At 48.6% G+C, this 26,433-nt stretch overlaps 1 protein-coding gene across 1 annotated transcript in view; it reads right to left on the bottom strand.

Annotated features, from left to right (window-relative positions):
* The window catches only part of KIF26B (kinesin family member 26B), a 386,602-nt gene that overhangs the window by 49,007 nt on the left and 311,162 nt on the right, over positions 1–26,433 (bottom strand). The window lies entirely within an intron of this gene.

Raw genomic sequence — 26,433 nt, forward strand, 5'->3', positions numbered from 1 at the left:
GGCCCCACTCAGTGCTGCTCATGGAATTGGACCGCCTGCCTCGGGGTCCTAAGGTGAGCTGGGATCAAGCTGAAGCCACACACAGGTCTAGAAGCTACAGTCATAGGAAAACAGCATTTGCTCTTACCGGATCTTTGCTATTATGTCGGTAGTTCAGTCCAACTTATGATGGGCACGTTTTCTGAGCACCTACCATGTGCCAGGCACTATGCTAGGCATGGGGAATGCAAAGACGTAATGCATAGCGTGGCAGGGCAGACAGACACAGAGACGGGTAATTTTAGTAATGTAACGTGGCAAGTTTTGAAGGTGTGCACCAAGGTTATTTTTAAACTCCTCTCTGTGTCTTGCCCTCTTTGTTTAATCATTCAGGTCTGGTGAAATCTCCATCATGCAGTTTTTGGAGGGAGATTGTCCATTTTTAAATGAAGTATTTCAAACATACAGAAATGTTCGGAGATTAATATATGCTGTGCAGGACGGAGTGAGGCCATCCTCCTGGCATCGGGACTGACCTGCAGCTTACGCCGCTGAAACGTAAAGAATTCCGAGGGCACCGTGCCCCGGCTGTGCTTGTCCTCTTAACTTCAGAATAGCACTCAGGTGTGGATCTGGAGGTGTCATGGTGGAAGGGGCCCGAGGGAGGGGGGACGCCGACCTCTGGGAGTTCAGATCTTGGTTCTCCGACTGTGAGATCACAGAAGGATACCTGCCATTTTCAGAGGGTTTATTGTGCGCCAGGACTGTGCTATTATTGACGTTATCTCATTTGATCCTCCCAACAATCCAGTGGGCGGCACACTCGTCCCGAGTTTACAGATGAGAAAGCAGATGTTACCCAGCATGGCCCGGCTCACTGAACCCGTGGGTGGTAAGGCTGCCCTCCGAGCCCACCCCCAAAGTCCATACTTCTTCCATCACGCCAACTGCTGCCTCCCACAAATAGTCAAACTTCGCAGAGCCTCAGTTTCCCCACCTGCGTATCAGGAATCACAATGCTTCTCTTATGAGCTGTTGGGAGAATGCAACGAACCGGCGTGTGACAGGCCGAGCGTGTCACTGAGCACACAGTGGGCGGTGGATTCCTGTTTCTCTTCCCGCCTCCTCCCTTTCCTTGCCTCCCTCCGGATCGTGATATCTTATCATTTTCCAAACACGGTGTGAATGCTAAGGTTTCAGACCTCCTTGCCGTGGACTCTGGCTACCATGACTCACACACAGGTTACCACGGGAGATCACTATAGACACGGCTAGTTACTAAGCGCTGGGCTCCTCTTAGCAAAACACCGTCAACTCCCACAGCCACTGCCTCTAAGACAACCCCTACTTTTACCTGCATTCCATTCTGGCGATTTTCCTGTTCACTGCGACTTCCTATAGTCTGACTTCAGTTCTATTCATGTCTATAGATTTGCCCCAGTTACCCAGGAGGTGCGCTAAGAGCGTGTATTCAAAGCGCAACCTTTGGTAGGTGTTTGGGGCCTCCGGGCTTTCTGTAAGCGAATCTCCTAGCCCAGGCCCTGAGCATTGCAAGTCAAGGATGCTGCAATGCCAGGCACAACTGATGGAGCCATGGCCCTATGATTTTCCATTTCACAATTTTGCATGCAATTTCTGGGGACCTCGAGGTGCTGAATGTAAAATATAAGCTAAGCCAGGCAAGGGCCTGCAAGGAGAAGCAGGAAGGAAGGGGCTGACCGAGTGAGCCATTTGTCCAGGAGGAATGCTCCTGCATCTTAATGAAGTCCAAGCCTGCGGTTCGTTTTCTGCAGACAGGAGGAAGATCTTAGCTGCTGGTCTGGCCAAAGAGAGACACAGTTCTTTAAAAACCCACTGAACTCTGGGCTGGGGGAAATGCCACACTCCACTCTTTTCTTTGCAATTCATTTAAATAAATGTGTTTTTTTTCCCCTTAAAAGGAGGAGATTGGGTTTTTCTGCTTCACCTCCTTTGTGTCACTATTCCCTTAGTCCTGCATCCCACAGCCAACTTAATCTGCTGTCATTAAAGTGCTCAGGAGATGCCACTTGTGATGAAGAAAGTCCCTCAGACTTCTTGCCAGGAGCTCTTGCTTTTGTCACTGACACTGTTAGGTTCTTGGCAACACCCACTTCAGCCCCGCCTGGCCCTGCCGCTCTGCACAGAGGGTCTGGGCAGTTGTTAACACGCACAGCCTTCTCCCCGGCTCCCAGGGTCAAGGGGACAGTCACTATTTCACTCCAAGAGCAGACCTGGGGGAAATGGGATCCTGGAAGCTAAAGGAATAGCCCGAGTGGGGGCAAGCAAGGCCTGACACCCCGATTCAAGCGAGAGGAGACTCGTGTCTCCTGCACCCAAGTCCCCACTGGCCGACACCTCACTTTGACTCTAATTATTCAGTGGGTGGTGCGAGACAGCTGTTGCTTTGGGCAGCATTGTCTTTACGTCCTGCTCATTAATCATTTCAGCGCCTCCTTCTAGGTGGCAGTATGGGACAGGAGGAGAAAGGAATCTTGGGACACTCTCCAGGAGAGGCAGAGCCTCGGTCCCCGAACTGCGCAAGTGCTCTGTCAACGCGGAGGTGACTGCAGGCTGCCACCCCGCCTGATTCGGGGCCAATGAGGGGCAGCCGGTCATTGCTCCCGGCTACACAGGGTCACAGCACGCAGAGACCCCTGTGTGCCCCGAGTGGCAGAGCACGGCCACGTGGGCAGACCCACCAGGCTCATCGCTGCCTGTGCCTCCTCCCAGAAGTCGTCCAGCGCAAGGTTTTCTCCAGACTAGGGGGCTCAGGAGGGCTTTGGGCAACTTTGACCGTGTGAAGGACCATCAGCAATCAGAGAAAGACCACGGATGACGATGGGGTGGAGGCAGAAAGAGACAACTCCATCGTTCATGCTCATGCACGAGCTCTGTTTAGATTCTTTTTGTGGGTGCCCACAATGAAGGCCCTTTGCAGACACAGAAACGATGGACTGTTCGCTGATCTGAGTCTCGGCCACAGTAAATGCTCAGTAAGTGTGTGCAGGTGATAATAGTTTTTTTCCTCTACAAAGTTATAGGCCACAGAATTAAATTAACCACTAACATCTCCTGGTTCCTTTACGTCTCTCTATTTTAACTCCCTTCACCTTGATGTCTGAGCTCACAGATTTTTAACAATCAGACCGGTAGAAACCGGTCAAGGTGCAGACGGATCAGCCTGACCAGCAATGCCATTCGGCATCACCTTTGCCTCGGTCTCGGCAGCGTGAGAACTCTCTTTACGCCCTCCACCTCTGTTCTCAAGCTCCTAAAATATGTCTGGAAATTGTCCTCCAAGGCAGAAAAGATTGGGGTGATCACAACACCTCACCGTGAAGAATGCTGGGAAAAGTAGAAAGAGTAAGATTGTCAGAAGCGATTCTAAAACCAAAGGGTCATCAAATGGGACAGACGGCACAGCCCAGAGTGGAGCCAAGTAGCAGCTCACTCCAGCGCGGGATCCGGCTCCCCCCTCCCCCCGGCAAGGCCAGTGGCAGTGACAGCGACAGTGATGCTGGGATTCCTCGGGGCGAGTGTGTGACACAGAGACGTTGAGCCTCCTCTCAGCCTCAGAGGAGAGCGAGCCCACGTGCGGGCAAGAGACTGAGTTGAAGGTGCCAGGCCACGTCCCAGGACAGCCCCGGGTGTTGTCCTTGGTATAGACCAGGAAGCCCCTCCTGGTTTCCACATGGTTTGGATTCAGCCGTCAAGGGAAAAACTCGGAGGGATAACAAGAGGGACGATCGGGCGTCCCCTTCTGCAGGTACAGGGTGTGGACACTGCAGCGAGGCAGGAACGGAGCTCTAACCCAGACGTCACCAGCACTGAATGGCCGTGTGACCTACAGTACGGGCCTCAGTTTCTTTGTCCCCAAAATGGGCCTGTTGTGCTGCCTCCCTTGAAGGACATTTGCAAAGAACCAGAGATAAGAACAGACTGGAAACAGCATCCAGACCTAAAGTATCACTATCTCAAACAAGGAAGGAAGGCATAAAAAGTTCATTTTCCTCAAATCAACTGGTATGAGATTGACTTCCTACATCAAATTCATGACCTCAGAAGCCTTTCTCCTAAGCTTACTATTACAAATTAAAGCAAAAACGTCTTTAATGAACACAGAGACAAGAGAGACAAAGAACAAATGATCCCCCCCGAAATTAAAGAATCTATGGCCTGCTTGCACTTTTAGTAAGCGTGAGTCATCTATGCAAACTTTGATCCGAGCATCTGAAAGATAAATGTGGTATTTGCCACAGTTTATTCCTTTGCTTTCTGTCTTGTTCAGACTGGGTGATAGATGCGCTCACACTGTCTGCTCCGGTACATCAGTCACTACGGGGAAATTCCCAGCCATGCTAGGTGAGATGATTGGAGACAGGAAACCTAAACAGCGTGCGCTTCTCAACGTGTATTCTCAATGCTCGCTTTCCTGATCTACCAAGAATTCCAGCCGCCTTCCCTCTCCTTCTATGCCGTGACGTTCTGACAAGTGTATCAGAAAAGATTTTGATGGAGTGCCAATCGCTGAAAACACACTGTGAGGAATTAAGGGTGCACTTTTCCAGCCATTATTCAAAGAGCCCTTTCCTCTTTAAATACTATAGTGCAAGATCATACTGCTAACCCGACACTGGCACAGCGAACTCCATAAATGGGACTTTCCTTTCCCCTTTTTATTGACCCCGTGCACCTGCTTAACCAGGTAGGAGAGAGACAGGCAACGATGTCAAAGTAAATTAAAATCAAGTTTCATAAGAATAGAAACTTTAAATACTTTTCTGGTAAGATCTACTATAAATGATCTAAAATTACTTTTTCTGAAGGAAGATCTTTATGATTTCATGTCACTGAAAGGTTCCAGAAGTTTGTGGGTTTTTTTTTTTTTTTTGGAGACCAAAGGAATCATATTCCGGATAGTAATGATCTTAGAGGTCTCAAATAACTCCAGTGCTAGGAAATACAGGGGACAATAGGAAGGTTGTAATCCCTAAATTTAGAGGGAGCTTTTACACATACCTTATGAAGTCATTGTTCCGTTAAACTACAGTTACCAGGACGGAATCACAGAGCTGCATCTGAGACGCTATAGAGGTTCTAAGCACAGTTCAGTTGTTACAGAACAAAACTGAATCGGATTTCTTTGCATAAAAACACAATAATAATCCTTCATGGCGTATTCAAAGATCACGGGGCTACATTCACCTGGACAAAGTCCAAAGCCTCGTGATCCTGTGCTGAGTCTGGCGGCTGGGGGCACAGACTAGGAGGCCGAGGTGTCCTCAGCCTATTTGGGGACCTGTTTTTGGACAGTATCTGCTCCGGGTTGACCAAAATCGATCCATCAGCCATCAGCATTGCTGACATAGTTCTTTACAAGTTTCACAAATCTTACGCTTTACAAAGATGTTTCTTACTTCCATTTGGTTCCCCTACAACAACTTTGTTAAGGAAATATTATAATTATTGCTACCCACCTCCTTACTTGGAGACTAAGGAGATTGAGGTTCAGGGTACTTAAGTGACTTGCTCAAAGCCCATTGCCCTGACCCCTGACCCCTCTTCCCTCCGTGAGCATCTTGGGTCGCAGCCAGGGCCGAGCCGCCTTCGGGGAGACCGGGGCAGAGGAGGAGTCTGTCCCTGCACCATGGGCGGGAGACTGGCTTCTCAGAGGTGCCAGCAGGTGAGCCTGCGTGGTGCCAGACAGCAAATAATGAGCAGCAATGCCATCAAAGGGGGAAGATTTACATTATTAAACACCAGGCTGGGGAAGGTGACAAGTGGTGGCACAATGCAGCTGAGGGTGAGGAAGCATGTGCAAGACCAGAAAGTGGAGCCCGTAATGAGATGTGCTCAATCAGGAGCGCTTGGGGGGCAGTGGGGGTGGAATTCCCCGAAGCTCTTCATCAGCACGCGTCTGTCACCAGGCAGGCCCAGCAAGGGACAGCAGCGCTGGAGGGAGGGAGCTGAAGCCAAGGAAGAAAGCCCTTCCCGTGAGGCACCGCTAATGGCTGAGCAGCCATGGGGAGCCGGGTCCCCCACACCAATTAGCAGGCGGGGGCCAGTGCCGGCCGGCCGGGCCGTGAGGATGGAGACAGACGTGTTTCAGGGGCCGGTCTGTCAAGGAGGATTGGAACTCTGACAGCCGTGTGTTTGCAAGAGGCCCCAGCCTGAGCTCACTGTATCAGGGAACTGATTGTAAATGGTACCAAGACACAAGCGAAGACAGGCATCCTCGGGTCTGCGGTGAAGCAGGGTATGGGATTTCTGAGCCATCCCTCAATGACCCACTCCAATGTCGGTGACACTCACTGTCAGAGTGTCCTGTGACTTACGTGGCATCTAGCCCGGAGCTTGGGGGCACGGGCTCCAGAGACAGGCTGCTGGCTTTGGGTTCTGGCTGTACCGCTCACTGCTGTGTGTTCATGGACAAGTGATTTAACCTCTTCTGTGCCACAGTCATCTACTGGTCATGACGACAGTACTGGCCTAGCTGGTAACTGTCGTCATTAAAAGAGCAAATGCCTCTAACATTCCTTGCAGCAACGGTGCCTGCTACCTAGCAAGTGCTCGATAATTATTAGCCATTATTACCTTATTACTATTTTTTTTTTTTTTTTTGAGACAAGGTCTCGCTCTCTAGCCCAGGGTGGAATACAGTAGCACAATCATACATTCACTGCAACTTCGAACTCTGGGCTCAAGTGATCCTCCTGCCTCAGCCTCCCAAGTAGCTGGGACTACAGGCATGCACTGCCACGCCCACCTAATTTTTTAAAAAAAAATTTTTGTAGAGACGGGGTCTTGCTATGTTGGCCCAGCTGGTCTCAAACTCCTGGCCTCAAGTGATCCTCCTGCCTTGGCCTCCCAAAGTGCTGTGAGCCACTGCACCTGGCCTCTTAATACTGTTATTGAGGCTACTGAGTCTACTGGAAAGAGCGCGAACTTTGAAGTCAAACAGATCCTGGCTCTTGGTATCTGTGTGACCAGGAATATACTATTTTAACACAGTTTCCTCATCAGTCAAGTGAAGATACTAACCCTTGTCTTGAAGAATTTACATGATTATTAAGCAAATAATCGTACTAAGCACTTGGCACAAAGTCGGTCCTCAGTAAATAATAATGGCTGTCACAATCAACCCCCATCCATGACGTCGCCACAAGAGCCCCTTTTCCCCAGGAACCTAACAATGTCCACTGCCTTCCCGGGTCTCCCTTCATCTACGTGTGACCTAGGTGTTCAGGATACTCAGGCACGGGATTCTGAATCGTCTCCTGCCCACAGCGCGGAGGCAGACCCAGCTCGGCCAAGGTCGCCCAGTGTTTATAGATGCAGCTATGCTCATGTCTTCCAGCACCCACCCACTCTCTCTTTTCCCTGATACTCACTAAATAATGGGTGAGTGACAACTGGAGATTTTTCTGGATACTGGGTAGGAAAACTATCAAGGGTAGAATGGAGAAATACCCATTTGAAAGATTAAAAAGCGTGGAAGGAATTTTTGAGACAGTGGCAGTGGGCACTCAATCGGAATTCTTTCAGATGTACTCAGTTTGGATTTTGGCACTTACTGTTAATAATGGGCCCATTTACCACCAAAGCTCACTCATGTGTTACAAGTGAGGAACTAAATAATAGATCTGTCGTTAAATAGCGAACACTCAAGAAATGTTGCGTCTGTTGACACAGATTCGTCTGTCACCAAAGAGATGCTGTTCCGCTTAGGAAACAACAGGACCCAGACAAAGCTGTTTTTCTTTTCTGTAGCCCACTTCCTTGTAAATATGAAAACTCCAGCTTGCTAACGTGACACTTGATTTAGCGTCCTCTGTACCTCATTGCCACGTTCTCCCTAGTTCTAGGAATATTCGATGTCCTACTGCTTCTGGCCTTTAACCTAGAAAAATAAAACCCAGAACTCTGAAAATAAGCCAAGTGACCCAAATTAGTTGTCTATCTAGAAATACTAGCTACCAGATCCACCGTGGAACTTATCAAAGCACCACAATGAACCACCTAGTTATCTAAAACAAAAAGACAATGTCTGTGGATCACTTAATAATTAGGCATACTGTGTATCTCTCTGGCATTCATCCCTGAAGGCCATTTTCTCTATAAAACTGTGTCTTAGGGACACTGTCTAAGCTGCCTCCCAAGTTCTCTTAAGTGTGTACAGCTCCCAGGAGGTGACCATTTTGTTTCTGGTAGTAGCACATACGAGACCTGCACAGAACTTGGGGGTGACAGCAGTAGCCGGTGTTCTCAGTGCTGCCTGGGGACAGATGGCAGGTCACCCAGTACCGAACCCATCCAGTTCATCCTTAAGGCCTTTCCAGCCTACACGACTGCAGCCTGGTAGTAGAAAAGGTGTCCTTTGCAGGACCAGCTGGGGAGGTTGGTTCTGTGCAGGGTTGGGCATCCCTTCGTGGAAAACCCTGGGGCAGGCACACTGCAAGAGTGGGCTGTTTCTCCAGCCTGGAACTCTGCGGCCCTAGTTCCAGGAAGGTGGGGAAGGAAAAAAAAAAAAAAAAAAGAAATCCAGGGAATCATCCTAGTAAGAAAGACTATCGGAGGGATCTTGTGGGTCAAGACGTTAAAATCTGGAATGGTCTCACCTAAAATTCAGGATGTTAGGTAAGTTTAGCTTTCACTGAAGCCTGACACATACTCAACAGATCAGTATGCTGAACTCTACGCCTTCCTGACTTCCTCACACTAAAAGAGGGGAGAAAAGGGAGTAAGGAGGAGGAACAAAGAAATGATGCTAGTATTTAAGTCTCAAATCCCTGGACCTTTGGTAAGTCTTAGGGATTTTCATTCTCAAACAAATAAGGAAGAGTAAGAAAGTTCAGTAACTAGCCATAGTTACCCCAAATCTTTCTCCACGACTTCCTCCAAACACCCCCCATCCCTCAGGAGGGCGTCTGCTCACTTCCACTCCGCGTATGCTGAACACACACTGATGCCCTACGCCAGGGCTGGGAGGGAGAGACACAGGAGAGAAGCCCAGAGAATGGAGACACAGTTGGGCTTATGCATAAAACAAAAGAGAGACGGTGGCATTTCCACTTAAGAGTTCCTTTATTTTCAAGTTTTAGGCTTGGAACCAAGGCAACTTCAATTCTCAGCGCCAATGAGCCCCAAGCTTACGGCTGCCATCTTGTTGGAAGGGACCGGAGTGGAGGGGACAGCCTGGGGGAGGTGCAGGACAGGCCAATAAGAAGAGGGGCTCAGTGAGGCCCGGCAGGAGGAGAGGGAAGGACACACGCTGACGAGCTGCTCCTGCCGTCCCTGTCCCCGCTGCAGGCAAGCCACTGCTCACCCCGCTGGCTCCCTCCCCTGCCCCTCCACCTTGGCAGAAGCCACCCTTGCTGGCAGCAGGGGACAAGTTCAAAGCGGAATGGTAAGTTCAAATATAGAGGATCATGAGGAGGACGTTTTCTCTTTATTGTGTTCTTACAATGTGTGTGTAGGATCAGATGGAGGTTAGGGAGGGGTGTACCAAGTAAATGTGATATTTACCTAATTCCAGTGTACTCTGGTGTACATTGGTTAAAAAAAAAAAAAAATTAAGGTAGATGCCCACGTTCCAGCTACGATAATCCTCTCTGCCTGAAAGGCTGGGGCCGGAGGAGGCCGAGAGGGGGGCGCCCCCTCTGCGGCTGAGGGGCTTGGAAACCTTTAATGGGCGGCATCTGATCAATACGGCAGACGCCTGCATTTGAGAATTTAAAAGCCTTCCTAGCAGGCTGCGTCTGAAGGAAATGTCAGAAGCATTTATCATGCGCTGGGACGGACGGTTTGCAGCTGCAGCGTGCCGAGCTACAGAGGGTAACTTTGCTCAGGCCCTCGCGCTGCACGTGGCATCAGAAAGCAGATGGGGGCCGCCTCACGGCTCTGCAGAACAGATCCCCTCCTCCACCCCACCGGGCGCTGTCCCTGCAAGTCGCTCCCATCACCGAGCTTTGGATCTGGGCTCCGGCTTACATAGGCCTGTTTTATCTTGCCTTCAGGTGAACCCACAAACTGTCCTTTTGTGTTTCCTAAGATCCTGAGCTGCTGTCCCCTAATTGGAGCATTGTGTACGGTTCACCTTGTTTGGACTTAGAAACCTCCGTCTAAAACGAAGTCGCCCAGGGGATGTGAACTGGACAGGGCCGTGGCCAGTGGCTCTCCCAGACTCCTGGCCACCCCCCAAACTAGTCCAGTGCATAAACACCCAGGTCAGAAACCCATGTCTTCCCTCCTTAGGCATCTGCTAAGAACTTCCTGATCTGGGCCAGGCACCATGCAAGGCTCTGGGTTATAAAGAGCTTAAACTCTAGCTGCTGTCTCGAAGGGGCTCACAGTTTATCAGGTGAGACAAAAAAGAGTACAATAGAGTAGTACAAAATAATAGAGTTCTGGACTGGGGTACAGTGAGGACCCTGATGGGTCCATTTCCACTTGGGGAGCAGTGGCCAGGAAGGGTTTCATGAAGATGATGATTAGTGAGCTTTGGAAGAGGGGTCAGTGTCAGCCGGGCACAGGACAGGGGTACCCGGGCAGAGGAGCAGTGTGCACCAAGGTGCAGAGGTGTGAGGCAGGCTGGTGCCTGGGAACCTGGGGCCTTGGGACAAGGCACTTAGAGTCTCTGTGTCTCAGTTTCCTCACTACAAAGCAGATGGCAATAGTGTGTTCCCCTCATAGAAGCTATTATGAGGATTAAATGAGATGATGTGTGCGAAGCTCTTGGTAAAGAGCCCGGCACATGGGAAGGGCTTAGTGAGTGGTGTTTTGTATTTCACGCCGACTGTAGTTTAGTGTGGGCAGGGCAATGCCAAATTGTGGCGAGATTTCTTTTCCAAACTGGAAAGTCTGTATTAACTGGACAGTGGGGAGCTACTGGGGGGACACAGAGGGGACATAACTGGGAGGTTCCCATTGCTCTGCAACAGAACACGACCCCACATGTCACCGTTCTGACTTCTCTGTCTGCAACACAATGCTAACGATGCCACCAACTTTCTTCCGATGTGGGGCAATACGGAGTTAAAGATGAAAATGTTCACTCAATTTACACTTTCACAGCACAGCATGTTTAAATGTGTTTTTCGGGGAGTTTTCTGCAGGGATTGTGTAGATGACACACACTATTGCAGAGTGAGGCGCCTGCTGTACGCGTATGTGCGGGGTGCTAGGAGCAGCCTTCTGACTTGACATAAAGGATAATGAATCGGTCAACCAACAAATAAATATTTATTAAGTGCTGATGAGCAACACACTCTCCTTTACCTGGGAAAGCCAAGTATGACAACATATCTGAATTCACGGAAAGAACCAAAGACACATCTGCTTTAGCACTCTCAAGAGAACGCTTGTGTTACAGCCATGCACATAAATCCAGAGGTAGACTGCTCTCTTCTAGCCACGGGACAGAACACACTGGCGGTAGCTCAGGAGCTGCCTGATAGAGGAACATCTCTGTTCTCCTAGTGGATTGGGAATAGCATGCTGGCTCCTGCAGCCTCTGGGTCACGTGTCAGCTCACCGATGAGACATTTCTCCGTCCCTCCTCTGATTCATACTCCCAGTTAGCGACTGCGTTTCCACCTCATAAGGGAAACAGCACAGATTCTTCACTTTGTAAACTTTTATAAGGCAATTGGCCACCCAATTTGGACTCCCTAGACATTTTTGCGTAAGTAACTACCAAGTTGCGGCGAACTGGTTTCATACATGCACACAGGGGAACACTCACGTCTTCTTGCTGAGAGCAGTGGTTCTCAGACACAAGCTATGTGTTGAAACACAGATTGCTGGGCCCCCACTCATAGTTCTGATTCAGTAGATCTGGGGTGGGGCCTAAGAATTTGCATTTCCAACAATTTCCAGCTGGTGTGAATTACGCCGGTCTGGGGACCCCACTTGGAAACCCATGCTCGGGGAGGCAAGTTGGCCTAATCTTCATGGAATGTTCCCTTCTAGCTCCTTTGCAAATCAAAACCACAATGGACGTGCGTGTTATATCCTGGGAAAATCACAGTCTTATCACTTTTTAAGATTCCAGTAACCACGGAAAGAACATTTCTGTGCTGTCAAAACGGTAGTGGTTTCTGACTCTATTCCATAGTTCTAAGTGAGGAAAACTCTGGAGTTCCAAAGTGAAATAAGATCAGGGTTAGCCTTAGGAAGGATCAATAGGTCAAAGAAAAAAGTAGCGCAAGTCCTGGGTCTATACTTACTTGGTTCTGTGGCTTTTCCCCATTGCTTTATTACGATCATGTTAGCACAATAGAATCCAAACCAACTCTTCCTATAGGTTCTTTTCTTTTTCTCTTTCCCTCAAACAATTCTTTGGAATCTTTTTAAAATTATACTCATTAGGAAATATTAGGAAATCAACATTAAAGGCAACTAATAATTGTTCGGAGACCATTTTTGCTCCCAGAGAACACTGTCCTGGCACCGAAACCATGTGTGTGTGCACACGCGTGAGTGTGAATGTGTGCACACGCGTGAGTGTGAATATGTGCATGACAGTGAGTGTGTGTGCGTGTGTTTGAGGATAATGTTTAACTCATTTAACAATTTCTAGACTCAATGAGCAGGTATGGTTGGGTAAGATAATGTTTATTTCATGTGGAAAATAGTTACTAGAATCAGAAGACTTAAGATGATTTCACCAGGGAAGGATCCTCTGCTTCTAGGTCATGGTTCATCCGGAACGATGTCTGAATTCGATGAAAGTATTCTAGAATATACCAGTCACTAAACACAGGCAACTCTCACCGGGCAGGGCAGAGGAGCTGCAAAATTATGCTCTGTTGGGTAGACAAACACTGGCGACCTTCCAGCCGGTTTGTCCCGTTCTGACACACTAAACGTGAGGACGATGATGTAGCCCAGATCCATCCTGAAGCCCATTCAGGTACCAGAAATCTTATTATGATGTCATCCACCTGTGACACAGTCCAGATGGCACAGGCCCCTGGGTAGCACTGGAGACAGCTCTAGTCAACTCCACTCAGAAGGAACTGATTTAATCAACTCTCATTCATGATAAAAAACATTCACCTATAAAAACGGAGTAAGCTGGACTCTAATGAGTTTCCCCCAGAAGGTTGAGTTCAGGGTGAGGTGTCTGGTTGGGGACCCGACGGTGGCAGGCGGCTCATGCTGAGAGCGACAAAGATGCTCAGCTAGGGCTTGGCCCTGGGCCTGGTATTCAAATCCAGCCCTTATCTGTGGCCCTTTGACTCCAGGCAAAAAACCCATTTCCAAACTTGCAGGGCTGTGCGTGCCTTGAGGACGGCCCGTGTCCTATTTATTTGCAGGTCCTCAGCTTCACTGACAGCGCCTTCCACACAGTTGGGGCTCAGTTTTACAGGACCCATAATAAGCTTTTAAGTTGGGAGTTCGAAAGTAGAGACGGAAGTTCCAAAATGGGATCTTTCCCGGGAAGGTTCTGGAAATGAAAGGAGATACGAAGGAAGAGGAAGAGTGCTCTATAAATCATGATGACAAACGAGATCAAAGGCAGGACATGTTTTAAAAACAATCCTCACCGACTCTCGATTCTTTCTTCTTGTATTGTTAGGGGGTGTGCAGAAGGTGGCAGTTACGCTGCCCCCGGGGGGTGTTTGAATTCACCGAAGAGATGGAGCGTGTGTATTCCGATCACTGGCTCCTCTTGCAGGGCGGGACAGGGACGACACAGGCCACCCTCACGCTCTCAGCTCTTGCACGTGGCTTGAATTCAATACACATCTGTTGTATTGATGGCTTTGCCCTTGGTCAGAATAGCATTGGGGTTTTGTTGCAAATACGTTCTTCAGCATTATAATGGTGGAAATAGATAGGAGTGTCCGTGTGTGTGTGTGTGTGTGTGTGTGTGTGTGTGTGTGTGGCTTCCTTCTGCCTTGCCTGTGCCAATCCTCACAGCCGCCCTATAAGGTGGGCATATTCTTGCCGTGTCAGAGATGGGTTCAAAGGAGCAAAATGGCTTCTGTGAGGTCTCATGGTAAGTAGGTAGCAAAAATGAGAATCATACCTAGCTCTGGCTCTGTGTCCTGTGCATTTCTCTACCACAATTGCCTATCTAGGGAGATGAGGCAAGAGGACAAACATAAATCCCTTAGATCAAGCCCAGCCTATGGCATGTAAATTGTACACAAACCAGACCTCACACCGAATATATTTATGGTTGCCTTGGTAAGTTTTATGGAATGCTCTAGTCATTTTTTCCCTTGTGCTGCTGTGGTTTAGCATGCCGAAACATATTTCAGCACTTAAAAAAAAAAAAAAAAAAAGCACAGGCTATGATTAAGTATATTAAGAGACTTTTAAAACTTAGATTAATGGTCTGATAAGTTGTAAAACAACTCAAAATTGTGTAAATTTGTATTCAGGGATTTTCTAAAATCGTAAGTTATTGACTTGATAGATTGTAACAAGGCCTTTGAAACCGTTCTGCTCTATTATTCAAACCTTTACTGTGTAGTTTATTGGCAGATTGGCGAATACAATGACCCCCTTGGTGGGCACACAGTAAACTCACAGCTCGTGTAGCCCTCTGCAAAGGGGACCTGGTGATCACTCGGCAGACACCTCAGAGAGGACTGGGGATGGCTCTGCAGTCACGTGAAGTTTAGCATCCTGTTTCCTTGTCTGTCTGATAAGTCTGACATCCAAAGGCTAGAAAGGTCTTTGCTCAAGTCTCAGTAGTGGCCTGGATGTAACAGAGACCCAGTACTTTAGTACTAGTAAGATGGCTAAGTTACTCCACATTGTTCGCTTGGAGAGTAACTGCCACTTCGCTTATTCTGTTTCCAGATAAGGTCCCTGAGACCCAAAGAGGTGAAGTGATACACACAAGCTCAACAGGTACATGTGGTGAAGCCGGGGTAGCACCCATGCCTCCTCCTCCCTCCGCATTTAATGTCTTTCACCAGAGAGAGGTGTCAATGAGGCTGTCAGTGGTCGTGGACTCCTACAGGAACAGAAGAACCTCTAAGACTGAAAGCCCAGTTAGCCGTCTTGCACATAGAAGCCATTCACTGAATAGAGGTCAAGGCAGGAGAATGGGTGGCTCTAAGAAAATGGACCCCATTCTTTAAAAATAAACACACACACACACACACACACACACACACACGTGCGCGGACACTCCTATCTATTTCCATCATTATCATGCTGAAGAACGTATTTGCAACAAAACCCCAATGCTATTCTGACCAAGGGCAAAGCCATCAATAGCTCTTGGCTGGAACATGGGGATAAAACCAGGGGCGGAAAGCCTGGTGATTACCCGTCATGGTGGCGTCAACTCTTGGGTATCGACCATGTATCTTCACAAGCAATTGTCTAAATGTCACTCAAAGGACCAAAAAGGTTGACATCCAAAGGGTGTGCAGTTGGATTTCTCCTCCCATGTGGACCCTGCATTTTAGCAACTGGCTGGGGGGGGGCCAAAGCTGTCACTGTGCCCTGCGTCCCACGCAGCCAGGGTATGGTCAGGCAGGGAGAAGGATGCCGAGAAGGATGGTCTTACTGAGGGAAATAGGTACACGAACTCGGGGCAGAACTTGTGTCCTGGGTCTGTGTCACCCTAATGGCAGAACAGCCTTGGCCGTCGGCAGCAAGAGATGACGTGACATGGCCCTTAGCTTGCCCGTCCATTATACGGTGCTGGTGGAACGAGGAACGAGGGCAACACACAGGACAGAAAATGACAGGTGGGGAGCGCGAGCTGTATCCATCCGAGGACAAAGAGGGGCGGTGGGAGCTGAAGGCAAGGACGCCCTTTAGTCCCGGACTGAGGAGGGCTCTTCAGAAAGACTAATCCGATCCATGCTGGGCCCTTTTCCTCTGTTGCCCTCCCCGCACTCAGTCTCTGCGCCTGCTGCCAGCCTGGCCCACCCCTCCCTCTCCTCTGCCGCAGAAAACCCCCTCCCCCTAACCCTTCACCCCCAGGGGGACCCAGAGCTCTGCTATTTCTAGCCCTGGGCTAGTAATAAGTGAGATTAGCCCTTTTCAGTTTTCTACACCGTGTCCGTCTGTTGGTAAACAGTGCCTTTATTAAACTCTTCTCAAAGTGCCCCGTTGGAGTGTGACATCTTTTTCCTGTCGGCCCCTAAGTGACACACCTGCTCACTCAGGTAGTACCTGTGTCTTTCCGTTTGCAGTCTGCAGGGAACAGCTGCTCCTGGGGGAGGAGGAGGAGGAGAGAGAGGAGGCTCTCGTTTTGATATCCGATTGGCAAAGGGAAGCACGTGCGTGCTGCAGCAGGGAGAGGCCGGGGAGCGTTAAGTGCTAGGTGGGCACGTTGGGGTGTCAGCCTGTATGATATGGCATTGCTGTGTAAGAGTCGGGGTTCTGTCCCAGCTGTTGCGGCAGCTGTGCTCAGAGCATCACTGTAATGACAGCCGACACGATTGTCATCCCCAGTGTAGCTAAGAAACACGACGGAGGAGTGAGCAGGTGCATCCAAACCCCAGTCTCCTCAGGGAACCGCCATGGCGGAAACCCGGGGCCTCGACAAATGTCCTGGCCCCTCCCTCAACCGCACAGTCCACCCCTGAGAGGACGACGGCACAGACCGGTGTTAATGAAAATCAAGGTCCCTTTAAAACTTGATTTGCTGCTATTTTCCCCCTTAGAAAACACCAACCGCAGAGATAAATACTAATTTTTCTTTGTGTAAAGTTTCCAGAATATTCCTCATCTAGTGGAAAATGGAGCACTGTTGCGATCCACACGCCAATGGCAATGAAATACAGCTCGCAGAATCAATCTAATTTGTTTTTCCCTTTGGATTATGACCAGGTGGCTGGGACGGAAATAACTCAGAGAGACAGCGAATACCCTACTGTTCATTCAAAGAATAAAAAAGAAATAAGACAGGAAAAGTTTAGAAAGGACCTTTCTCCCCCCTGCTAAAGCAATGATTTATTAGGATAAAACCACAGTTTCTAGTAGCATAACCAGAAACCATTTTCCCACAGTTCATTAACTGTGTTCTTAGAGCCTGTTTTTCCTACCCCAAAGTGATTTCACCTAACGGTTCAGTTTCTATTTCGGTATTGCTGACATCACGGGGACAAAAGACTCAAAGAGTTGTGTGAAATGACAGCTTTGCACGTAGGCACAGCCACTAGATGAAACCCTGAGTCTAGAGGAAGGCACCTCAGAATGTTCTGGTAAAGCCCTACAAGCTCAGTAAAGGGATCTTAGAACAGTCTCCACCCAGACTCCAATGCAGAACTTTCTTACCTTTACACAAGGGAAACACAGGTACACACCTAGGCCCGGAATCAGGCCCAGCAGGAAGACTTCTATTCTCTCAGCTGTGAAATCTCTAGAAATTACATTTGTCTCGTCCACACCCCTCATGCTGAGAGCTATACATGTGCTCTGAAACTGTGGCCGAGACAGAAAAGTGAGCCCACATCAAGGAAAAGACAGAACGGAGCCCCGTATGAATTGGGTGTTTGGTTCAGTTCAGGAAAAAGTGCCACCAAAATTGTGTGAATCGGGGCGTCCACAAGAGGCTGGCGCTGAGAGCCACGCTGATGTCTCCCTGGCTGAGGAGGAGCTGCGTCCACTGTATGAGGCTGGCGAAGCCTTGGCCTTGGGGCTAGTCCCAAGTTCTGGGTGTTTCTCCAGCACTCGTGCAGAAACACGCCTCTGCCTCTTGCATTTTCTCCCCTAAATCCGTTCAACTCTGGATGCGCATCTTACGGATTTCTAGAACCTAGCAACCGATAGAAGATCCCTATAGAAGTTGGGTCATGGAGTCACTGGCCAGGTTTGGTAAGCAGATGGGGAGACTGGGTAGGGAGACGCATGCCCTGGAGTTCCACAAAGCCCTTCCTTGCTCGTGGTTCCTTCTCCTCCTAAGCCCTCCATCTCCCCGGTGCTCCTGTCACTCGGAGCCCTGTAGGGGGTTGAGAACTTAATTCTGTTGCCCAACCTGCGTCAGGACAGCTGGGTCCTGACTCCTGGCTTTACCAAGACTTAGCTGTGTGATCTCTGTATCTAGGCCAGTAGTTCTCGACCAGGAGATGTTTTTGTTTGTCCCAACTGGAGAAATGCTACTGGCACCTTGAGGACAGAAGCCAGAGACGATGCCGCACACCCTACACCAGACATCCCCTCACGACAAAGTCACTAGTGCGGCTGTTGAGAAACCCTCCTCTAGATTTCTATTTTCTCATCTGAAAACTAAGAGGTTTGGATGGTATCATTTAAAAATCATTTTCAAAGATACAATTCTGAAGTTGGGGAAGTGCATAATTTCACATTAAATTTAGATTTGAATCCTATCATAAATGATGCTGAGAAACAAAAATTAATCTCCCTGAGTATGTGAGCAGAATTACGGTAGCTCGTATCAATAATAAGGGACTGTGTCCTTGTGGCTCCGGCAGGCCCCGTGCTGTGAAGAAGGGAGAGACTGCACTTTGTCAGTAAGGTACTAACAAGGCGTTCATTTTTAGGAGGGGGGAAAAATCCCAGGTTCCAAATCCCAGGCTTCCCCCTAGGAGAGTCCGGCGGGAAGTGAGACGCACAAACTGCTCTTTGTCTAAACAACGTGCCGAACAGAAAAAGGCCAGAGGTGATTCATGTGGAAATGGGTTTTCAGAGGAGCTGCAATAAAGCACCCCCTTTTCCAAGCCCTGCAGAAATGCTAGCGATAATCCACGCAATGCAGTGGGCGAGGCCGGGGAAGCGCCAGGGCCACCTCCCTGCTGGCCGGACGCACGGAGAGCAGGCTCAGGGGGCGACGGGTGTCTGGCCAGGACACTCGACAGTCACCTTGGCTGTGCAGCGTGGGGCCTGCTCCCCTGGGCTGTCACGCCAGCAAAGGGTGACATCCCAGGTCTTCAAACAAGGGCATCGGTATCGGCGTCCGTCCCTACAAATGGCACTAAATCTCCACAATCAACAAATATGGTTACTGGGAGTCCTGGGGGAACCGAGGAAAAAAGAAAAGTTCTATGAAAAGGAAAGAAACCCCACGCCCCAGGAACAGTGGCCTTCCACGTATAGACGGCTGCCTGGCGGAACAGAACAGTCGCACCCTGCTAACTCCAGAGCCTGTATTCAAGGACGGTCTAGATGACTGAGAAATGCCCGTCTGGCCTCACAAATGACCCCCTGTGTTAACGAGCCTCTGGAGCTTCATTTACTTTTTAGAGACAGGGTCCCACTCTGTCACACAGGCTGGAGTGCAGTGGCGTGATCGTAGCTCACCAGAACCTCGAACTCCTGGGCTCGAGCGATCCTCCTGCCTCAGCCTCCCGAGTAGCTGGGACTACAGGTGTGCACCACCACGCCTGGCTACTTTGTCTTTTGTAGAGATGGCGTCCCGCTATGTTGCCAGGCTGGTCTCAAACTCCTGGCCTCCAGTGCTGGGTTTACAGCCATGAAGGCCACCGTGCCTGCCCGGCCTTAATTTTTATGTTTCTCACCATTTTCAGATTGGGGAAAAGTGGGGCATACAAGAGTTGGCTGGACTTTTCACATGTCAGGGCCCAGAGAGACTGACCCTTATGTGATGGTGTTGACCCTGGCTCTGAAAACCTGTGTAGGAGCAGGAAGTGCAGGAACGGTGGGCGGAGGGTGTCATCGCTGGCTCAGACCCCTGCATGAAAGGTCCCAGGTGGGCACAAGGAAGTGGCACAAGTAAGTGGCACAAGTAAGTGCCAGGAAGGGGAAGAGGCCGATGAAAGTTCCGGCCACAGACTCCGCTGACTACCGCCTCATTTTCATAATTCAACAAAAGTCATTCAGGAATGAATATGTCACACACACACACACACACACACACACACAAAATCGATAGAAAAGGTAACCTCTGCCCAGGTCTGGTTTCCTCCTAGGAACATTTATTAAATTATCGTATTGACAGCACTAATATAATGCTATGGATTTTAAATCTGCATTTCCCCAACATCCTCATCCATCCTCACCCACACGACAAAGCCCCTATGATATGAACAAGGTCATTCTCTGAGGGGAGACTTAGAGAATGCAGCTGTTAGTTCAGTCACCAACTCCAGCAACCTGACATACCCCGGAGCTGGAATGTAGCAAGAGAATCCAAAACCATGTCCAGTAAGCAAAATCTAATTTCCACTGAGCCATGAATAGATGATGGTTTTTATTATTTTTTTTTTTTACCTTTTTCTTTGAAAAAGATATAAGAAAGAGAATCTTCCCCAAACATCACAAATTCCTATTTTCATTGTTCTTTGCAAAGGAGGATGGAAATGCACAGCGATGAGGGGAAGCCATGTCCCCCGATCCCCGCATCCATGATGCTGGCGGTAGGTGCCACTCACCTGCCTTTGCAGCCACTGGGACAATGGCAAGAGCAGTCAGTGGCCCTGACACAAACAAGAGGGGCAAAAGTGGACTCCAACACAGCCTGAACTCTGGAATCTTCCAGGGGAAACACCAGTCCTGATATACATTAGGGTAGCAGCCAGCCTGAGAGTGGGGTGGCTCCCTGGCCACACCCTGCTGTCCTTTGGCCACAGGGACCTCCTCTGGCTGCTCTAGGATCATGTCACCTGCCTCAGCTGCTCCTTGTTTGGGTATTTATTAAAATTAAATGGTCTCTAAGAACTGTTGAGGGCCGACCTAAAACAGGCCAAACCCGAGCACGTCAATCTTCACTGTCAGAATTTACAGTGGTCCCCTCTCAGCCAGGGTTTTGCTTGCTGAGGTTTGAGTTACTGTCAACGACAGTCTGAAAATATTAGATGAAAAATGCAAGAAATAAACAATCCGTAAGTTTTCAATTGAACATCGTTCTGAGGAGTATGATGAAAGCTTGTGCCACCTCGGTCCGTCCCGCCGGGGACACGAATCCTCCCTTTGTCCAGCATATCTGTGCTGTCTACAGTCCCCGCTGTTAGTCACTTAGGAGCTGTCTCGGTCATCAGATCAAAAAACAGAGCGTATACGGAATTCAGCACTTTCTGAAGTTTCAGGCATCCGCTGGGGGTCCTGGAATGTTATCCCTCAAGGATAAGGAGGGGCTACTGTAGAAAACAAACTGTGCTGGCTTCATCCTTGGTCAATTTTCTGTGAACAAGAACAAATTTCTGCGTGGGGGGGTGGGGGGCCGTGAGATATTAGCTATAAAGAAAAAAACAAGCAGTAAGATGATATAGAAGGGACTGACTTCAGGGAAAACTCATCTTCGTTGATTTAAAAAGCATTGTGATTTAGGTAAACTTTGGGGCTTTAATGTGAAAAATAAGTATTTTCATTTAGATAAAATTTGCATTTCTAAGTCCCACGTGTAACCCTCTCGGGGACGATGGCGGAGCATAAACCCTTTGTGTCTCATCTGTGTTCTGGGATTTCTCTCTTTCGCTTTTTATTCTGCGTGTGTCTCAGTTGAGTTCGAAAGGGTTTATGCCTCCTTCAGCTCTGGGCGAAATGTCAAGAACCTTATCAATGTATATATTTATAAAAAAATTTTATGCTACAGAATCGAAGTGTTCGGAGCAGACAGAGGTTAGGATGTGTTTCCCCGTGTCCATGTTGGACAGGGGTCCTTTCCAGCAGAGGACACCTGGCATTTCCCCCCAGCAAACCCATCTGAAGCCACAGAAGGACCTTACAACTTCATTTGCTTTTGGCCAGACGGGCATTTCATAGGGTCATACATAAATAAAAACAGATATACCATCAATACGTATAGGTAACGTATCTTGAAATAAACTTGGGCATTAGACTGTGAGAAGGAATAGGTATCATTGGGATGATTCTTTCCAGGAGATGAGATTCAGTATTTGGTTTTTTACATTTTATTTTTAACTGTTTCAGATAAAATCCACATAATGTAAAATTTCCCACTTGAACCATTTTAATGAGGACAAATCAGGGGGTCTTTTTGTTTTTAAACAAGTCTATACAAAATCTGGTGCAGCCATCAGCGCTATCTAGTTCCAGAATATTTTCATCATGCCCAAAAGAACCCCCTTACCTGTTCGGAGTGACTCCCGGCTCCCTGTCCCCCAGCCCCTTGGAAAGCTGATCCACCCTGTGTCTCTACAGCTACGCCTGAGAATGAGGTTTGGGGGGACCTCACACGGCTGCCACAGCAACAGTCCCTGTGCCCTGGGAACGGTGACGGGTGTGCAGAGGCGGAATGGCAGACCGCTCGCTGGGAGACCCACCGTGAGGTCGGTGATGGCCACAGCGCCGGTGGTTCAGGAGTCCCTGCTGGAAAACAGTCTGGGGAATGACACAAGCGTGCTGTGCCCGGTCGGTTTTTCAGAGGTGACACCCTCAAACCCACCACGCCTGGTCCGGCAGCACCTCTGTTCCCATGGAGAGTCGGGAGCTAAGCGACGAATCCCCCACAGCCTCAGCATCCTCAGTCTCCAAAATACAAAAGCATCTTTTACCTCCTCCTGTCTCCAGAAGGGATTACCACCAGGAGCAGGCACGAAAGGGTGACATGAAACACTCCAGGCCAAATGACAAAAGGTAATAAAGCCTTTGCCAGGGCAAACCCCTCCTATGGCTACTGAGTAAGAGTCAGCCTGTCGCTGCTGGGGTCGGTACACGGGCCCTCGGTCTCGAAGCCTCTGCAAAGCGAGGCCACGAGATCTGGGCGTCGTGAGCATTGGCCGCACTTGTCACGCTTAGCAGATAAAAGCTGTTCCCCGAGGATGTTGTTCTAGCAGGATTCTCCACTGCTCCGGCCAGCAGCCCGCTCCTCTCGTCTCCATCAAGATGGCGCAAAGGGGCAAGCCAGCCACGTGTGCCTGTCATTTGGATGATTAGCTCCTTTGACAGCAGATACTTCTTTGAAAGGCGGGCTCTTACGAGGGCCTGATTTCTCAGCAGGAGATCCTTTCCCCCTCCCCCCCACATCTATCAAGGACAGGGAAGGGTGAATGTCCTTAGAGGGTGTGAACTAGAGGCTCACAAAGGAACCGGTGTAAATACACTGGAGATACCCTGGTCATCTCTGACCACACCCAGAGCCCAAGCCTTCAAGAAACAAGAGAGGCCACAACATAGAATCTACCGTGCACAGAGGCTGCCCATGACTCCTCTCCTGAGCTGCTGCTTAGTGTTCTAGAACCAAGAGGAAGGCTGAATTGGTTCGGTTACGGAAATAAAGTGTTCAGAGAGCCTAACAAAAGGAAGGCGAAAGCTAATGGATAAGCGCCTCTCAAGAAAAGCGAATCAGGAGGGAAAGACAGAACAGTCTACACCTCCAACTCCAACCACTTTCTCATCCATGAAGGAAGAGGCGAGCCGGAACAGCAAAGAGGCTGGATCTGTCCGGAAATCTGGCTTCTCTGCTGATTGATCTAGGGATCAAGTAACTTTTCACAACTGGACAGACCCTTCCTCTGTCAATAGCACTAACTTGGACGTAGTGTGGTGTCACGTAGTGTGGTAAAAACACAGGTGACGTACCACGCCTGGGTACATACATCACTAACACCAAGCAACAACTCCTACAGGACCAGGGGTAAGTCGAGGGCCTTCCACACAATGGGTACCTTCTAGATGTCTTAGTGAACTGAGAACATGAACCAACACGGGCCTTTGTCACCGAGGGTCCTACGATCCAACTGGAGAGGCGGGCATGATAGAAGATAGGATACGATGTATTGATAGTTTTATTATTTCAAACAATGAAAATGTGGATTATAAAGTAGGCAGTATTATCGTTGTGACAGTTCATCTTATTATGATAGGTTTTAAAATTTTAGAAAGATTTGGAAACATCTGGAAGGCAACATGAACTTGGAATTACAGACATGAACATGTGGCCCCAGTATGCAGTCTGTGACGAGAGCCATGAATCCTCATTCTGGGAAACAAAACAACACAAAACAAAAAAACCACAGCAATTTCAGTGTGAGCTTTAGCTGACTCGTGTGACCTGATGTTTAATGACTGTGTAACACTGAAGGGCTCATGGACTCATACGAATTGTCTGCCAGATAGAGGTGCACAGGCAAAAAAAAAAAAAAAAAGCAAACACCAGCAGCTGGTGTGAGTTGGAACTGAGGTGCAGGGGAGACGAGTGTGTTCATAAATGAAGGGAACGGGTGTGGAATCATAGTCCTAAAGTCTGGAATACTCAGGGAAGGCACCAAAGAGGCAAGACTGGTACATGGAAGTTACCGTGGAAATCCAATATGATAGTCCAGGCATGAGGTGATGAAGCCCCAACTGGTATCAGTGGATGTGGAGAGAAAAAAGACAGATGGGGGTAACATCACAAGGAAGAAATTAACAGAATTCGGTGAGGGATGGAATGTGGGATGCAGAGAAGAAACACAAGAATGATGCTGACGTTTCAAGCCTTGGTAGCATCGTCACTGACATCCCTGAATTTGAGCTCTCTCCTCTGTAAAGAGGAAATTAAAAACATTTATCTCCATTGAACACATAGGTTTTCCTCAAGGCAAAGATAAATGATCATTAAAAAAGGGCTCAGATAAAGACCAAAAAAAAAAGAAAAAAATACCCCAAAACCTATATTGGATCATCAGAGTTCTCTTGACTAATCAAGAATCCCCTAGCTGAATTCTTTAGTTTTGTTATCTTTAAGGGGAACTTTTCCTTAAGCCCCAGGGAGATACTTTGGAGAGACAGTCAACATTCAACAGGGTAAACTCCACAAAGAGAAAGGAAGAGAACGTAAGAGGTTACTTGCCTAATCCTCTGCCTCCAAGATCCAATTTCCAGTGCTGGGGCTCTAGGATCCTCACCTAATAGCCTATCACGACATTTACTCATTGACAACACGGAATATTCTTCTTCACATCCAACCAAACTCTTGATGTATCTTAAACCTATTTCTCATCTGAGCCCGGTGGGGGTGAAGCAAAACCACTCATCTTCATCAACCTAAACCTGGCAGTAGCAATAATCTCCTCTTGCTCAGAGTTGGAATATCACAGAATCTGGTCTCTAGTTTCAAAATCACGTGTACTGTGTTCACCTCGTATCCGTCCTGGCTCAGCTCAATTCAGAAGCACAGCTTAGATGAAGCTTTTGAGACTCTCGAAGATTATGAAACTCTGGAGATTGTTTACTATTTCCTATTTCCTTGGTTCTTGCCACGAAGAGTCAGAACATGCAAGACACAAAATAAACTACTTCTCTGCGTAACTTCAATTTCTTTTGAGAATCTAAAGATACCCCCCTGAGATCCTGTCACTCCAAGGACCAGCTGTGATGCTGCGAGTTGGGACCAACCACAAACACTCCCTCTGGCTCCCTGTTCCTTTTCATACCTTTGCACGCAGCAAAGGAAACGCCTCGAACTAGTGATGTGTCACGGGCCATTCAAGCCCTGAGAGCTTTGTTTCCCCTTTGAACGCGAACCCCAAACTCTCAGTTTAGATTAAAATTTTTGAAAAGGCAACGACGATGATGATGAAGAGACAACGGTATGTTTTCCAAAACCCTATCCTACTTGTGCTGTTAGTATTTAACAGACGAGTTTTGTTGTGAGATCCAGCTACTCAAGACTCCAAAATTTTGCAGATGTCAGCTAATGAGAGCCATTTGCCAAATAGGCCAGTTTTTTCAGAGTTTTTTCATGGCCACTGAATTATCGCCATGGTTTGGGTTTGGAGTGCAAGAAAGCCCCTCCAACCAGAACCTCTCTGTAACGGCTATATTCCTGCCCCTGGACATCCTCACACGCCTTTGGAAGCCAAAATAAAATGTCAACATTTGGTGAAACTACTCAGCGGCCCCTGGGGATGGGCGGGGAAAGGTGTCCCAAGGAGGAAAGGTGGCTGGGAAGGCACGTGTCCCACCATTTGGGAAGGGGAGCTTTGTCCACCACTGAACACTGGAAGGGTGTCCAAACCACAAGCCTGACAACCGCATCTCAGAAACCAAACGAGGTCACCTCTGTGGAAATCCCCACGTAAGGAAAGCCCGTCCACGACGGAATAAATCAGGGCAGGAAGAGCGCTGCCATGTCGCGGTCCAGCCAGCAACATCTGGAACGTCTCTGGGGAAACATTAGCCGCTGGCCTTGCTGGGTCTGCTTCTTTCCACAGTCTGGCCTGCAGAGATGACAAACGCTGGCTGTGTCTCAGGACAGGGGCCACCTGATTAATCACCAGTTGCTGCTTCTGACCCTTGACACTGGCTGGGGGCAGGGCTATCTGCTCCGGGAACCCAGGACATGTGAGCGCACATATTGCAGTTCAAGTTCGCGTGTGGCTACAGATGGAAGTTTTAGAAACCACCCTGTGGCACGTATGAGCGTTTGCTTTGGAGGAGAAGAAGTAATAATAATACTTTTGCCCTTACTTTCCCTATGTTTTTTTTAAACAATCTCAGCACGAGCAGAGGTACTTATTTGGTATTCATTTATTCATTCCATTTATATTTTACCTTATTCCAGAAATTATTTTATGTGGCAAGCACAACTTT

This window comes from Eulemur rufifrons, chromosome 11, assembly GCF_041146395.1.
Source record: "Eulemur rufifrons isolate Redbay chromosome 11, OSU_ERuf_1, whole genome shotgun sequence".
Lineage (NCBI taxonomy): Eukaryota > Metazoa > Chordata > Mammalia > Primates > Lemuridae > Eulemur > Eulemur rufifrons.